Source organism: Dermacentor andersoni, chromosome 2, assembly GCF_023375885.2.
Source record: "Dermacentor andersoni chromosome 2, qqDerAnde1_hic_scaffold, whole genome shotgun sequence".
NCBI lineage: Eukaryota > Metazoa > Arthropoda > Arachnida > Ixodida > Ixodidae > Dermacentor > Dermacentor andersoni.
Window position 1 is genome coordinate 148,661,948 of NC_092815.1, and position 17,747 is coordinate 148,679,694.

A 17,747-nucleotide genomic window follows, 5' to 3' on the forward strand; every position below is an offset into this window, starting at 1 on the left:
ACATACATATATATATATATATATATATATATTTATATATATATATATATATATATATATACACCTTGCACTTGAAGAAACTTCGTGTGACCTCGAAGAGTTCTTCATTGAAGTGACATCGCAAACATCCGGCTCGTCATTCGCCGGTTCGCCTGTCACTAGGCAACGGAAGTAAGCCACAAAGTTTAATTTAATTTATACGCAGATATTTTAAATTTTTCCGGGAAAGAATAAAAAAAATAAAACAATTTCTGTTAATCTCATTTCACATTCTTCCTTTTTTTCGATGCTCGCGGCCCCAATTCGTCGGTGTTGATACTATAGCGTGACGTGTTTCCTGTTTCCAATTTTCGCCGAGTGTCCGCTCTTGTTCAATCCCTTTCTCTATGCGTCTATCGTCAGACACACCGCCGAAGCGAGAGAGACCGGCCGCGCATCTGAGCGTTGGACTGTTCGGGCACCCGTCTGCCTGTTTTTCTATTTTGGGATTTAGCCTGGTTTGGTGGCCTCTCGGCGAATTATTGCGTTCTTTCGGAACTTCGACATGGCAGCACTGCACTATTGGACTACGGCAAGGTGAGAAACTTTGTTCGACAGTCTGCGACGCACTTCAAGCAATTAGGCTTACTGCCCGGCACCTAGGCTAGACTTGTGACGCAGTTAACGAAAAACAGCGTGGTCGTCGTGGAGTAGTTAATTTGAATTAATGAATCGTACTGGGAGATGTTTGCGACGCTTCCTATAAGCCCCAATATTATTTTAACTAATTTCGGTAGTTTTTGGGCACGCTAGTCACACAGGGTGCTGTGACGCAGTTTCGCGTGTACTGAATTTTACGGCGACAAGTTTTGGCGCTTTCTCTGACTGCCAACATTATTGAAACTAATTTCATTACTTTTTGGGCTACTTTTCGAGCGCAGTAGTCGCGCCTGGCGCTGTTACCCGGTTAGCGAAAAGCAGCTCGGCCGTGGTGCGCGGTTTCGCGCTTTAATGCACTGACAAGTTCATGGCGCTTTTCTTTCTCTGACGCCCAACATTGTTGAAAATTATTTTCGGTACTTTTATGTTATGAGGCCCGCTCGCCGCGCCTGTTGTGACGGAGCGAAAAGCAGCTCGGCCGTGGTGACAAAGTTAGTTTGGCGCGTACTGAATCTTACTCCAACAAGTTTGTGGCAATTTTTATGTCCTCGCAACAATTTAAGCCTTCTTTCGGTACCCACGCTTGTCGAAAACGCGACGAGCAATCGTCAAGAGTGATAACACGGGACTGCGTTGTTTGCGCCTGCAGAACGCACAAGAGATAAGCCAAGGAGCTCAAACGCCAGGAACTAGTAACTCGAAAATTCTGTCTTCTGAACGGCACCCACGCATTTTGTCTTGAGTGCGAGTAGCAGGAATTCTGCGAGCGTCCAGCATGCTCGGTTGAGAGCCTGTGTTGTGGCCACCTCTGTGTGTTCGTAGCGTACTATCGCGTCGGTTTAGCCCAGTTCGCGAAACGCGCCGCTGCCCGCGCATTCGTGCTATTAAAGTGCAGGAAATAAGTATTGGGAAGAGGGGAATGCTTGGAATTAGAATGTGTTTGTGGTATGGCTTGGGATGAGTCGGGTATTTTCTACGCCGTGTGTGTAAATACGAACTGCTTTTGTTTGTAATGCCGCCCACTCACCACTTTCGCACGCTTTGCCTCTACAGGCATTCTTACATGTTAATACCAAAATAACGCTTGTAATTTTTTCAGCTCACATCGTCTGGTGGAGCTTCCTGCGGAAACTACTGCTGCTTACCTGGTGCCACAATGTTGGATGAATGCACAAAAAGCCCGCGACGAGCATTTACAAAGAATAAAATAAACATTAATTTTTCCTCATTTCACAAGGTGTCTTGCGTCTTTATGAAATTGCACGTGCCACATATTCAATGGAGGCTTGTGAAGATCATTCGCAATCAGTTTTGCTTAATAAAATGATTTGCAAATTAATATTTAATAAATAAGAGTAAATAAACATTTGCTGCAAAAGGAAAAAAAAAGAAGAGCGGAGCCGGCGTGACGCGCACCTGCTAGTATTCAAAACGCGCGCGCACAAAACCGAAACCGGAAGTGTGCTTCAGGTTTTAACATCCACGGCTTGGTGCGCTGCAGTCAATTCGGCCGCTGGGCTCTATGGGAGGCGTGCGTCTATTTGTCGTACAAAAATCCCTCACGTGACCTGATCCTAGGTGCCTAGGGACAGCATCGTTTAGGGATTTTTGAGAAGGCGCGATGCTGGCGCCGAACGACGCCGTGGCGTGTTCGTCCTCGGCATGATCGTTCTCTGGACCGCGCGTTGTTCAACATTGCACATGTGATTGTACGTGCGTTGCTTGTGTGTTGGTTGTAGGTTCTGTGTTACTTGGCGGAAAGCCGTGAGTAGTGGGGGTGCGGCAGGGCGGCTTTGGCCTCGGTGAGCTCTGGCAGTACAGAATCTGCGTTGTGTGACCCGTGCTTTCTTGAGAACCCGGCGGTGGTGACAATTGAAATAATGAAGTGGCCTAGCGCCTTGGCAGCGAACCGCGATGTGGCGTCGCCGTGTCCGACTTTGCTTAACGGACATCGAGGGATGTGCTGCTCGCTGCAAGTCATGTAAATGCAACTGCGTCGACCGCCCACTGTTCAGCGCTGAATGTGTGTTTGGTGTGCTGTGCTTGAAACGAGTGGTGCAGCCGTGCAGAGGGGGTGGCGGAGTAGCAGAGTGGCTTAGGGGCTCCGTTTGCGCATTCACAGACATGTGCTCCCGTCTTGGTCTCATTAGCGGCTGTCGCGGGACTGTGGTGTGCTAGCTCCTTGCCTAGTATGAAGTGATATGAAAGCACAATTTTTATTAAGGGGACAAGATGTTGCCGAGATGGTTGCAGCGCAGCATTTTTTTTTTCCAGGCACCTTTTCTACTTGAAGCTTCCATTGCAGTGTTTCGAGCTTCTTTGAACCAGCACGTAGTGTATATAAAAATTGGACATTGATTGGGAACATCACCTAAGTTCATGCCTATCTATAGTAAAAAGCTGTAGCACGACCAGACAAAATAAAAGAAGGGGGTGGGCTGCAGCAATACTAAGTGTTAAATGGTGCTTTATCCTTTCCCTAAATTTTCTGTTTTTGTGCTTTTTATGGATCCTCCGCAGTAACCACGGGAGTGCCGAACTTGAGCTTATTGGTTTCAAGTCTCATGGTTGTTACTAACAGAACAGTGTGATAAACAAACAAAGGCTTCGAGGCATCCGTTCACCTTGCTTGCCTCATGGTGCTGCTTCATAAGCACCGTGAGCATCCAGGCCAACTAGGAAGGGAGGTTTGTTGCAATTGCTTCTGAACTGTATTGCCACCAAACCAACAGTGCTCTCAATGACAGCTTTTGGACAGTAGAATGCTTACACCCAGCAAAATCGTAAGAAGGAAGCATTCAGGATGTGCAAAGTGGGCTTTTGAAGCTAGCAGCATTACTGAAGGGGCTTTGCCCATGTGCCCTCTTTATGGATACACAAAGATGATTTCCTCTTTAAGAGGGATTGTTTCAGAGGTCGTTACATGCAACAGTGTTGGGTGTTTAGTAGCTTGTCTTTGCCAACTGTTAATAATCTGTTCCTTCTCCAGTGCCCCTGTGAAGTGCCTACTTTTTGGACACAATGTGCTCTCCATGCATGCATGCATGCATGTTTAGCTTGTAAAGACTTCTATTGCCCCTTGCCTCAAGCTGGTCCTTGCTGATGTCACCCAAGAAGGCATTGGGGAGTATGGCAATGTACACTTACAAAACACTGTTGATACCAGTGAAACCAAATTAATGGAGCTGCTGTTCTTTTTTTGTCCACTCCATCCTTGTTAGTTACAATGAGCAATGTCCGAACAGAAGGCATATGTAGTTGGTCGTGCATAGCCTGCGCACTAAGACTTGTTGGCATGTTATGGCCTTAGCACAGTGTTTAGATGTAAAAACCTTCTGATGTGTTGATGACTTCCTTCTCTTTATCATACTTTGCCTGATGGAGCCAGCCAGTGGGTCAACCAGATGTTCAACAGGCTTCCCACTAGTTTTCCCAGAGTCTCCTTTACCAGGGTGCTGCTCATAGATATCTGTTTTCTTGACCTTGCACCGCACTTCAACCATGGCCACACCTGCCAAACCTATGCCATGCGATCAAAAAAGTGCTATAAATCATGTTCCTCCAAACTCGTGACATGTGCTACAAGGCCTTGAGGAACACCCTCATTTATTTACGCCCTCATCATACTGTACGAAGCTTCGCATGATAAGTGCGACAATTAACATCTGCTGGTTTTTCCTGTGTTATTCCTGTCCAGCTTGCTGAAAGCTATCCTGAGTGTTTCAAAAGCAAATGACCGCTGCTGGACAAGAAGTGCTTAAAACAAGGGTCGCTATAACCACATATGTCACACGAAATGAAGGCCACTGAGTATATAGGTGGTTTATTTCATATCCAACAAGCTTGGTTTTACCTTTGCTAGTGAGTAAACTCAACTTGCCCCGAATACATGGCCTGTGACAAACTATGTGCCAGATGCTGTGTCCCCTGCAAAGCTGAAGATGTGTATGAGATCCTGACACCCTGCAGTGGCTTCTACACTGGGCAACCAGGCTACTATAGAAACGACTGCCTTTACTAATATGCTAATAACATGAAAACGGGCAGAAATTTGGCTATTAATTGGACCCAACTGCAGGTGCAAGCCACTCTTCCACCAGATGTGTGTTGTTCATAGAAACTGGAGCTATATAAATGCAGATAAAAACAATGATGTTTGAAAGTAGCAGAGTTGAACTATATTCTGCACAAACAGTGCTACCTGCAGTGCTGGTACCTTATAGCCACAATTCATGGCTGCATCACCATGTAAAGGCACTATTCTTGAATTATTAACTTCTATTATATTTATGGTGGCCATATATAGCAATTACATATCATCCACATTGTGTGCAATATGGTTAAATGTCAATTATGATAGCCATTCCTAATCTGAAATGCAACAAAAGAGCAAATATAGGCAACAAATTGCAATTCAAAGAGAGAACCAGTGCACAGGATAAGTGACACACTTCCTTTTATGGCAATTTTCTCATTGACACTTTTAATCTAACAGCAATATTTGAGAAGCTCATTAATTAATTAGGACTAATTATGTATTTAGGTAGAACGAAAAAAGAAGTAATGTGAGTATCTCCAAGTGTCGGCAAACAACATTACCTTGGTTCTGTCCAGCTGTGTGGCATTCGCATATATTTAAACTCTGTCCAAAGTTAGCTGGGACACCCTATATATCAGTGAAGGGTTCAATCACAGGATTCAGCAGTGAATTGCAATTACAATAATGGGAGAGTTAGAATTGCCCCACGCAAGGCAATACTGATATAATAAATTCGGCAGGGACACTTACGACTGCTTATGTGTGGGAATGCGAAAGCATTAGTCCTTTTGCTGAAATGCTTTTTTTGTCCACATTCCTTGTCTGTGCAAGCTCTCGGCCGCTTTTCTGTGCCTTGGTGAGACAAAATGAAAATGTGCCAAGCATCTTAGTGTCCTATATGCCCACAAGGAGTTCATAATTCAATAGACCACTCAGCGACATTTAATTGGACATTAATGCTTTTTATTATACGCACTCACTTTATACACTCGTGACGTGGCGTCACCTCCTACCCATTGGCTGCACTGCCACGTGCACAACGACGCACGCACTAGCGCTGCGACGTGACGTGCACAAGGATGCACACACTGAGCGCTCATTTAGCCCATCAGAACCGTGGAGCAACCGTGGCATTGGGGAAGTGTGCTTGTCTCGCACTCCGGAGGCCCGGGTATGATTCCCACCCACACCAAAATTTACCTAATATTCTTTTCAAGAAATGTCACGTGTGTCATGCCACCAGCAGTGGGTAGCAATCTTTCAAGCTTGGGTGACAGAGGCAAAACTTAGCAAAATGCTACAATCACACTGTAAAACGGCCTTGGACACAACAAAAAACGACATCATATTGTACAGAATGAAAGGGCAAGACTCCATCTAAGAACAGTCTATGGCACCACATATTTGACATGGTGTAAAAAATGTTGACATGCCCTACCCATAAAGAAAAAGCAACAAACACAGAAAACATGCAATGTGCAGAGTCTGAAACCAAGAATAAACAACCTGAAAAAGGCTTCGTTAAGGCTTTCAGCAATTAAAATTGTCAAACTGTCTCATCACTTCTTAATGAATCTGCACAGGTGAAAATGAAGGAAGGAAAGCCCAATAGCAGGGCTGCAGAAAATGTCACCGAATAAATATACTTTGCTTACCAACGATACCTGTGGTTTAGTTGTGGTCTGTGTATAAACTAATTGTGTATAAACTTTTCTTGTTTAGAATGGTTTAGCAGATAGGGAAAAAATGACCATAAGATCACCAGGTGTATGCATAGTCTACGCACGAAAAGCCACTGCTTTCTTTTATTTTTTTTCTCTCTACTACTATGCATGAGTATTTAAGTGCCTTAATAGCACTGCTAACATCCTACTGCAAAACACAAGATTGGGCAAGTTGTGGCATAAAGAAAATTGCAGTTTCACTCGTAATGCGAAACAATGATGCAGTAGCTGGTGAAATATGCGCAGGAAGCTTACTTCATGCAGCATTTGTTAAACACTTGCCAATGCAAGTCGGTAATCTTAAAAGTAACATAAGTAAGAGTCGTATTTATTTGTGGGAGTTGTGCCTCCCAGTGTTGAAGTGGAAAGACTCGGCTTTTCTTCCTCCTCTTTCATATCCAGACTTGGCCACTGCTCTACACCGAAACAACCCTTTAGCTTCTTACTGCTGAATTCATTTTGGTGTTCTCAAATCTATATTTGGGCTACCCATTGCTAGGTCTCGCGCTTAATCAAAGAATGAATCAATGAAATGAATCATTTCTCAAAGAGCATGTGCAGTCCAGCCAAAAGCAGGGGCAAGAATCCACATTGTGCTCCTGCATTGAAGGTGAATAACACATACCATAATGGCGAATGTGCTTTAGTAAGCTTCCCTGCAATATTAATTTGTAATGTACAAAGAATTGTCAATGAAGCTTACCACAAGCACAGATGCACTTGCAAATTATGTCACAATTGAAAATAATGAGCACAGTGCATACCTATGTGCCCTTTCCACTCTTAGTATGCTTTACTGCATGATGCTTATTTACACCCCTGTATTGCGGTGTAGCAAGGTACAAAAGAAACGTTGCATAATTAGGCTTTTTACGATTATCTTTTTCGCAATACACTAATATTTCGCGGTGAAGCCTAAGCAATGTACTGCGGTGAAACATACTAAAAGTGAAAAGGGGCCACTGTCACCGGACATAATAAGAGTTCTTTAATTATACACTCGCGCACCCGCCGCCTCTCATGTCGCCTAAGTGGACATACTATGCTGGCTGATAGCGGCCCCCTCCCACTTTTAGTATGCTTCACCGCGTAATTAAAATGTACTGCGGCGAAGAAGCCGTACATTTTTATTGAGTGAATAAACAAATGGTTTTTACCACACGGAAGAGCGTCGCAACATACGGTAGCTGATTCACACAGACATGTGTTTATGTTTACGTTCGCACTCCTTGCGTAATAAGACTCCCAGAACTTCCACAATAGAAAGTAATTTACAACACACAAACGCAAAGAACACAGACATACGTCTCGTTTTCAACTCGGCCGTCATGTAAATGACATATAGCGCGGAAAAACGTGAACATGCTGTGTGTTAGCGTCGTAAACTTCATACTAGGCAAGGAGCTAGCACACCACAATCCCGCGACAGCCGCTAATGAGACCAAGACGGGAGCACATGTCTGTGAACACGCAAACGGAGCCCCTAAGCCACTCTGCTCCTTCGCCACCCCCTCTGCACGGCTGCACCACTCGTTTCAAGCACAGCACACCAAACACACATTCAGCGCTGAACAGTGGGCGGTCGACGCAGTTGCATTTACATGACTTGCAGCGAGCAGCACATGCCTCGATGTCCGTTAAGCAAAGTCGGACACGGCGACGCCACATCGCGGTTCGCAGAACTTCGCTGCCGAGGCGCTAGGCCACTTCGATATTTCAATCGTCACCACCGCCGGTTCTCAAGAAAGCACGGGTCACACAACGCAGATTCTGTACGACCAGAGCTCACCGAGGCCAAAGCCGCACTGCCGCACCGCCACTACTCACGGCTTTCCGCCAAGTAACACAGAACCTACAACCAACACACAAGCAACGCGCGTACAATCACATGTGCAATGTTGAACAACGCGCGGTCCAGAGAACGATCATGCCGAGGACGAACACGCCACGGTAGGGTCCCTAGCCACGGCGTCAATCGGCGCCAGCGTCGCGCCTTCTCAAAAATCCCTAAACGATGCTGTCCCTAGGCACCTAGGATCAGGTCACGTGAGGGATTTTTGTACGACAAATAGACGCACGCCTATGGGAGTGTCCGCTCTTGTTGTATTCCTTTCTCTATGGTGCAGCCGTCTGCGCTTGAAACGTGGAAGCAGCGTGCCGCGCAGGGTGCGCTCATGTTGTCATACGCGGCTTTTTGTCTACATATTTTTTCGCCTGCAGCCTTTGCGCGTTTCACGCTATCTCCGGTCACTAACTGCCGTCGAGCAAACTCTGGGAAAACTCGGGTGAACGAGAAACTCGGCGCATCCTGCATAGCACCCCTGCTAACGAATCTTCCGTAGGCGGTGGGCGCCAAGCTAAGATGCGTTGTTTCCGTAGCTCGTCAAAACTTTGGCACAAGTTGATAACTTCGGCCACGGTACGCGGATCCTTCGCTAGCAACATTTGAAATGCGTCCTCATCAATGCCTTTCATAATGTGTTTTATCTTGTCCTGTTCCGCCATTGACGGATTCACGCGCTTACACAGGTCAATGACATCTTCGATGTAACTTGTGAACGTTTCACCGTGATGTTGCGCGCGCCCCCGTAAGCGTTGTTCTGCGCGAAGCTTGCACAGCGGGGCGCCCGAACACTTCTGTGAAACTTGTCTTGAATCTGCTCCACGTTGTGAAATCGTGTTCGTGGTTTCGGAACCAGAGGTTCGCGACGCCGGTTAAGTAAAACAGCACATTGTGCAACTTCGTGACGTCGTCCCACTTGTTATGCTGGCTCACCCTTTCGTAAGATGACAACCAATCCTCCACGTCATGATCAGCGGTGCCGCTAAAGATGGCAGGATCACGCTGGCGCAATGCACCGGAAACGATGACCGTCGGAGGCTGTGGTGCATCTTCCTGTGTGGTTTCGTCAGGCATGGTCGCAGCAGTCGGTAGCGTCCGGCTTCGGAGTTCCAGTTTTCGAGGTTACCCCGCAGCTCCACCAAATGAAATGGGGTTTATTGTAGCTCGTTCGAGGGATCGCAGGTAGTTCTAGATCACGAGTCCTAGCGCTTCGCATCAACAACCCGCGCCCGTGTCTCGCGCCGCAGCGGTGGCAGTCCGCACAGTGCCACATGCATATTACCCACTACAACTACAGTGCCACATGCATATTACCCACTACATTATATATAATATTTCGAAGGGTCGCCCGTATTTCAGCAGCTTTTGTTAGCCATGCCGTGAGGGCATGCCGTTCTAATAACATGCGTACTTACCGGTACTTACTAGTAACTTTCTTGATGTGCTACAGCAGTGTTTTATTCGTGGCCAAACACTGCTATAAAAGTATAAAGACTTCAAACTATAAAGTATAAAGACGTATGTGAAGCAAAAGACCCAAAACGACAGTCACCACCGGAACATTCAGTTCTTTCCTCGAAGTCTTGTTCTTCTTGGTTTCCATATCCCCACGTCTGCCTGTCCGAGACCGTGCTGCGTGCCGGAGACTTCACGTCGGAAGAAATCGAGCTCGGACAGCGTGGCACGCCCCAGGGCTCCGTCCTCTCGCCGACGCTGTTTAGCCTGGTGATGACTGGACTCTCCGAACGCCTCCGGAAGATACAAGGCCTCAACCATACGGTATACGCGGACGACATCACCATCTGGTGCTCCACGGGGTCGGACGGCTGCAGTGATATAGGCAGGGACGCTGAAGCTTTCGCTCAGCGTGCTGAAGAAGCGAGACAACTCGCTCGCGCCGGTATCGCTCCACAACAGGACTACGACGCTCGACGCTACTATCTACGGCGCCGCTACATCACATATCAGGCAGGCGACAAAGTGTGGGTTTGGAGTTCCATCCACCGGCGCGGGCTTTCAGAAAAGCTACTCAGGCGGTACTTTGGACCCTACAAAGTTGTACGGCGTCTCAGCGACCTCAACTATGAGGTTATCTCTGATAGTCCTGCTTCCTGCATGGCGAGGCAGCGTCCACCAGAAGTCGTGCGCATTGTGCGCATGAAGCCCTATTGTTCGGAGTGAAGTGCCCACACCTCGTCTGACACATCTTCCTGCCGCTAGGTGAACATCGGGACGATGCTCTCTCTGGAGGGAGCCAAATGCCACATCCAGTACGCGGCACGTAGAGGAAGACGAACAACTCGCGCATTGCGGAGGAGAAGATGTCCCTGCGTGATAGTTTTGCAGTTTGCCTGCAATTAAAGTGTCCTGCACTTTTTTATCAGTTTCTGCTGCTAGTGAATCCTGACAATATATGAAGACTACTGCTCTCATACAAAACAAAGTGATTTGTTATCACTAGTGACTCAATCCTACCATCGCCTAATAGATTTGAACTTGCATTTTATGACTTTCCATTTGTTTATACATGACAAATCTGATGCTGAAACGTACAATGACATCAAAGGTAACATATCACTAGTGATCGCTAATGAATCGGCGTCATCAAATAACGATGGTAACCAACAATACTCTTGTTCCACGTTTGATACCAATGACGATGTGCACAAATCAAGGCTACCGCTCTCATACTCAAGAAGGTTATCCGTGATCACTAGTGACTTCGCTCCTACAATCACCTAAATATAACCGAATCAACGGTAAATTTCATATAGATTACGCTACACTATATAAAATACGGTAACATCTAACTGAAGGCATCACAGAAGACTAATTACCGGGCGTAGTCGATCGGCAGTTGTAACCAAAGAAATTGTCATATAATGATTTTTGGATTAATATCATTGCCAAAGTACATGCATAGAGGGTGCCACTGACATAAGAAGCAAAGTGATTCGTGATCACTGGTAACTCAGTCCTACAACTTCTTATTACCATAGTTTAGTTACTTTTTGAACGACCTTTCATTAGGCATTCATGACGCCATATTGGGCGAAAGTCAGTATCGGCATTATCAATTAGCAATGATAACCAGAATGCTAATTTAATTACAGTGTGAATGGATCATTGACGACGACGGCGAATCAAGAGTACCGTTGTACCAGTAAAAGAAATTATTCGTTATCATTACCGACTTCACCAAATCAGCTCCCAGCAGGCTTCATTGTTGAATCACTCGTTTTCTTATATTAAATTTAGCTTCATGATAGTAATGCTGTGTAAAACCAAGAAAGTTCAGCATGGTATGTTAGCAACTAGTCATAACTAGTTATAACTCGCCCTTATAATTCGCTGTATTTTGTAATTAGTTCATAATTCAATATTTCAATCTAATTGCTGATTGGTTTTCAGGAGGTAAGCTGGAACAAAATGTCTATCGTTCCCAATGTTCTTAAATACCAAATAAACAGCTTTACCATGTGTCAGGACTTGAAAAAATGGCGCGCGCTGCCGGGCTTAATGCTTGGATGTCACTCCATAAAGCCATTTGGTCCGCTGCTTCGTGTAGAGTCTGACAGTATCATCTGTTCTTATACGCGAGGGCGCGAATGTGCATCACAGCTGCACAATCGAATATTCAAGTCGATTAGCTTTAACATTATCGACGCTCCATTTCCGGTCACTTCAACAACAGACGAATCTTTTGCCCCTGCAGTGCTGCTTAGCCCCATAGTGCCGAACGAAAGTGCGCCAAAAAAAAAAAAAAAAAAATGTCAGCCAGCGGAAAATAGCCAAACTGGTCCAACGCATAGAGGTAATTACAGAGTATATGTAACTCGAGTGCAATTAGCGGATTAATTCTCACTAGGCTGCAATCAGCATTTCAAAAATCACCCAACACGTTGTGAGATGGTTTAAAATCAATACAGCCAGTTGAATTAAACTAGACGTAACATATAGCGTGAGACCATTTAAGTGCATAAAGTGCAATTTGCGAGAAACGAGGCATTCCTCGGCAATCGATTTTAAAAAGAGATCATTGCCACAGAATTGCGCGGATCGCATCGGCCCAGGGTCGGCTTTGCCATAGTAGGCGATGTCTCAGATTACTGAAATTGGTTACGCTGAAAATTATCTCTCTGTACAGCATGCCTAATCGCGACTGTAAGGTTGCTAAAAAAGGCTGAGTCTCTCGGTTGTGAAGCGCGCTCAGTTTCTGTGTACGTGCAAAAAACTCAAACATGCGAGGGCGATGGTGAGAGCGAGAATTGAAAAAAGCTAGAAAATCATAGCAGTTACGACGTTTCAACCCAGTTTATCACACCAAAGGTGCCGCCGGCTATTCAAGAAAACCCATGAAGCGAATTTCGCAGCCAGTTCTCGTGGTAACGTGTCAGAAAAGTTTGCTACACCAACGCGCGAGAAAAATAATTGTTCATAAACACGCATTTAGTAGCTTTATTTTTGTTTTCAGGAACAACAAAACGAGTCTTGATAGGTGGTTTAAAAAAGAAAAACCTGACGCACTTGGTGCTGATCATAAGTTTTATTTCAGTTCAAGCAATCTCGAAATCTCCATGGTCTCTCTCTATCCGGATAACTTGGCCTACCATGATATCGATAGCAGTTTTGGAGGAAACCATTTTTTGCAATCACTATCGTAAACTGTGAATATCTTCTCGTGAGGGCACAGGCTCTTATATTCTTGCTGGCAGTTTTCAAAACGTATTCCTTCGCTTTTTTTCCAGAAAAGGAGTTCGCATCTTGTGACTCCTGAAGAGAGAAACAGAAATGCATACGCTTTTTGGCAAAATGTCCGTGATAAAGTAACAATGAGCAAGTAATGAGACTCCAATTAAGATTATAATATTCACAATTTCTGAACAAGGAATGAGCGCTCGTAGAAAGATTGCCGTTTGAAGTTGCGATTGCCTTACTACGAAGGTCGCTATTGCACTTCATAGGACATTCGGCATGAACACTCAACCATTATCTAAATTTAAATTTCCAATCATACGTCACATATTTGCTCTAATGTTTGTGCAAGACTGACATGCAAATAACATTAGCGCTTTAATGATTATGCCGCACGTAACGGGTTAATATGTCAACAATATATTTAATATGTGTAAAGGCCCCCCCACAGCCACGTTACGCGATGTTTCGCCCGACTAGGTCCGTCCAATGCACAAACATCAAATCAGTCCCGATGCACGCCATAATGACGCCTCACCACAAATCTATACCCATAAGCACGCCATGCGCAAGCTGGCGTATTTATTTTTGTCTACAGTAAACTACACTTGACGATGAATTTTATGCAGAAAGGTTTCACGGCCAAGCCGATTCGCCATATAATGGCGCAACGCCTAGCAGTAGGACAGGCCATGACCTTTTCCTGAACTTCATTGAAGCACACGTGAATGTGTAACTCAGGTGCGAACTTCGTCATTTGGCTGATAACGGTTTCTTCACTAAGTTTTCTCACTCGCATTAAGAAAGGCGCCCTAAATGACGGCCGATAACGAAATAGTGCACCACATGCGACATCGTTAACCGATGTGTAACAAGGATCCTTAAGGTTAGACTGTACTTGAGGACATATGTGAAAATGGTGTATGTTGCTTGCACGTGAAGGCACCAATGATTCGATTCTACCTATGGACATTGAATAGGCCTTGTTCGGAAGGCACCTGTAGCCAGGCGGATACCTAGATAGTTGACGGGATCCAGTATGTTTAAGGCACAAGACGCGGTAGAGTTGTACAGCACGGCTTCATAATCAAAACGTGACCGAAAAAAGAGTGATGTACACGTTCAATAAGCAATTCCCGTCGCTGCCCAATCTTGTGAGAAAGAATGTTCATTAAGTTCATTGTTCTTAGGCATTTAGCCTCGAGACAGTTGATGCGTGGAAATCCAGTTTCCCGTGAAACACCACGTCAAAAAAAAATAATAATAAAGCAGCGGAAACCATCTCTCGAGGTCTCTCTACTGAGATGCGTTAGCATCGAATAAATATAGCGATACAACGAATCGGTACTATCCAAAAGAGCTATGCATAAGGCGTGTACTGCAGTGAGACTCCTCTTTCGCGCTTCCCTAAGACTACTCGGCGCCATGAGGCGCCACTACCGCGGAACCTGCACAAGGCCTCCAATATGCATGGCGCGCTTGTGCACAGGCAAACGCGTCATACGGCAAGCGGTTCCTTCTCTCGCACTTCTTTCTGTACACGCTGCGCCATCTAGTGGCACGGCGGAGAAGTCAACGCGTAGCCTCTGATCCAAGAAGCGCACAGCGCTGGCTCCTGCAAACACTGAGAAGTGTTCCGTCCCTTGCCGCACATTCAGAGGTACATACCAGGCTGGAGACCCAAGTTGGTGAAACGAACATTGAAGAGCGGCACATACCCAACACATTCATGGCCCATGTGTCTAAAGCGTTGTCGTGAAAGGCGTTCATTGAAAAGAGGCAGATACCCAGTGCATTTTCGGCACAGCCTGCCAATAGGACGGATTGATGTGCTTGAGTAAACTGTGTGACGTTGGTTTGATTCCGCCCAGCAGAGAAGACATTTAAGGGTGTATTTTCACCACTGTAGGTCGGAAAACTCCCAGTGGCACGTAAATAGCTACCCAAGTTGGCGTCAAAGACGTCATTTGAAGAGCAGCACACACTTAAGGCACGTACCCAGGGATCCAAGCTGGCAACAAAGAGGTTCACTGAACACCAGTACAGACCAAACTGCACATACTCAGCGCTCCAAGTCGGCGTCAAGGAGTTTTCTCGAACAGCGTCGCCTACCCAGTTCCAAATCTAGTGGTCCATGTTGGCGTTGTTAAGAACGGCCCGGTGAAGTGCAAGTTTTGTCAGCCAGTTGCTACAGTGGCGTCAACTTTTCCTGGAAAGCCACCGCAAACCTCTAGCCCCGGCGTCACTGAGTTGACTGTGTGTGGATAACAATACGCGCGTCCTCGACTCTCCGTCGCTGGAGCCGAGTTGGATGAAGAAGGCTTTGTGCCTGCTTCATCACACACACACACACCGCACCGTGAACGTGTGCGAGTGTGTGTGTGTGTGTGTGTGTGTGTGTGTGTGTGTGTGTGTGTGTGTGTGTGTGTGTGTGTGTGTGTGTGTGTGTGTGTGTGTGTGTAATCCCTCTCGCAAAAAGGCGGCTCGTCTCCTGGTCCAACGTTTCCCTCACCTTGGGACGAGGGAGGACCGAGTGTTTATAAAGCGCTGTTGTGCGGCTGCTCAGTGCTCTTTCTCTTGCAGTCATGCTAGACTGATGAACTGCAACGTCCTTATGTAGATACTGTAAATAAACCCATATTCCTCGTTCTCGATGAGAAGCAGTCCATCCCTTCAACAACGTCCTCAGCGTGGATAGGTTGGACGACGGCACTGGCCAGCTACCTTCTAATTCATGCCCGACTCCAATCTTTACAACTGATTATGAACGATGGGATTGAGCCCCCAACCCTTACAACTGGCTGACAGCGGTCAGACGGACTTTGCGACGTGGTGCTGTGTATGTGGTGAGTGCTTCGTTCTTGCTTTGACTCTCTAGGCTTCGTTTTGTGGTTGTTTTGTTTAGAGCAGTAGGGAAGCTAGATTGTTGAGTGTTAGCTAGGTTTTGTTTTCCCAGCTAGATTTAGTGAGCAGGATCAAGGCAGTAAAGCAGCAATCATGGAGTTAAGGACACTGCTGAGAGACGAATTGTTGATTGTTGGTTAGGAACTGGGCCTACACGTGCGCGACGAAATGTTAAAGCGGAATTACTGGAGCTAATTTCCTAACAGGCCAGTGAGGAAGAAATTGAAATGGGGTTGGAACTTGTGAAACAAAAAAAGAGAGAAACGGGCCAGAGTGAGAGAAGGACGGGAGAGAGAAGAACGGGCCAGAGAGAGAGAGGAACGCGATAAAGATCGCGTGTTAAGAAAAATGCAACTTGAACTTGAAAGCAAACGTTTGGAGTTGTCTCAAGGAAGCGAAGGGCCTCTGGGACGATCAAGTTAGGCAGAATCATACCGCATGAACAGGCTATTAAAGCGATTTGGGGTCGGGACCGACATAGGCTTGTTCCTAAGCAATTTTGAAAGGACTTGCGAGAAGATGAACTTCGGTCCGAGGACATGGCCACAGCGGTTGTTGTCTATGTTGCCGTGTGAGGCTGCAGAGGTAATCGCCAGACTCAGTGCGGAAGATGCATATGATTATGCAAAGGTCAAGGCCCGTCTTCTAAAGAAATACCGCCTTTCAGCCGAACCCTTTCGGCAAAGGTTTAGGAGCACAAGCAAGAAAAATAGCGAAGGGTATCCGGAGTTTGCATATAGCTTAAAGGCAAACCTAGTCGAGTGGCTCAAAAGCGCGGAAGCGTACAAGAGCACAGACAGGATCATTGAATGCATGTGTCTCGAGCAGTTGTACAAAAGCATCCCACCATCTGTGAAGCTGTGTGTGCAAGACAGAGGAAATGTAAACACTGTGGAAAGGGCGGCTGAATTAGCCGAAGAGTACGCAACGCGTAGAAAGTTGAACGCCGAGGACGGTAATTGGGACAGTCGAAATGGACCGCGAAAACCATTTCCGCTCAAAAGGGGTTCGCAGACTGGACGATCGTAGCCTGGAGGAAAGCCCGTAGCCGTGGAGGAAAAGCCCGCAGAAGAAAGCGAGGAGAAACCTAACGGCGAAACTGTACAAAAAGTGCAGAAAAGAAAATTTGAATCGTTTAGACCAATCCGCTGCTATAAGTGCCACGTACTGGGACATATCGCTGTGAACTGCGGAAAGCCTAGCGTAGTTTTTTCCTACGTAGAGGAATAAGACGAGAATATGGAACTTTTAAGCTCATATCTTCACGACCTGCAAGTTAATGGCAAACCATGCAGGGTGCTGCGAGACAGTGCCTCCACGATGGACATTGTCCATCCGTCTTACGTGACGGTAGATGACTTCACCGGAGAAGTAGCATGGATCAAACAGGTTGTAGAAGAACACAGCGTGTGTCTGCCCATGGCCAAAGTCAAAATCAGTGGACCATTTGGGGAGCTAGAGACTGAGGCTGCAGTTTCCAAATTTTTGTCACTGCAGTACCCTTACATCTTTTCCAATCGTTCAAATCGGTTACTGCGTGAAAAAAGGGCTTAAACTGGAAGAGGTCATAGTACAGGCACTGACCCGAGGCCAAGCTCGTAAAATCGCGTTGCTTTCGGCTGAAAATGCACAAGCTGCTCCAGCGGAAGCAGAAAAAGCGATAACTTTAATACACGAATCCGAGCTAGGCCCGAGAGACAAGAAAACAGTTGAGGAAAGCCTGCCAGCTGACCAGCTCAATGAGAGCGTATCACTAGAGTGTCAAAGTTCAAGCCTGCAGGAAAAGCAAGCTGACGCAATCGCAAGCGGGACAGGGTCGTTATTATCATCGGCCTCAAAGAACTTTGATCAGCTCATACATGTGGATAGAGAGTCACTGGCAGCCGAGCAAAAGAATGATGAC

The 17,747-nt window shown here is 46.1% G+C and overlaps 2 long non-coding RNA genes across 2 annotated transcripts in view; one reads left to right on the forward strand and one right to left on the reverse strand.

The window, feature by feature from the left end:
• Positions 1–393: 393 nt before the first annotated feature.
• On the forward strand, positions 394–1,875 carry LOC126527502 (uncharacterized). The gene is made up of 2 exons (XR_007598789.3): positions 394–576; positions 1,739–1,875. It is a non-coding gene; the product is annotated as an uncharacterized lncRNA (long non-coding RNA).
• Positions 1,876–12,796: 10,921 nt separating this feature from the next.
• LOC140215962 (uncharacterized) overlaps positions 12,797–17,747 on the reverse strand; it is a 70,955-nt gene continuing 66,004 nt past the window's right edge. Inside the window, exon 4 of the long non-coding RNA XR_011892576.1 lies at positions 12,797–13,018. This is a non-coding gene — a long non-coding RNA (uncharacterized lncRNA). The remainder of the gene's footprint in view (positions 13,019–17,747) is intronic.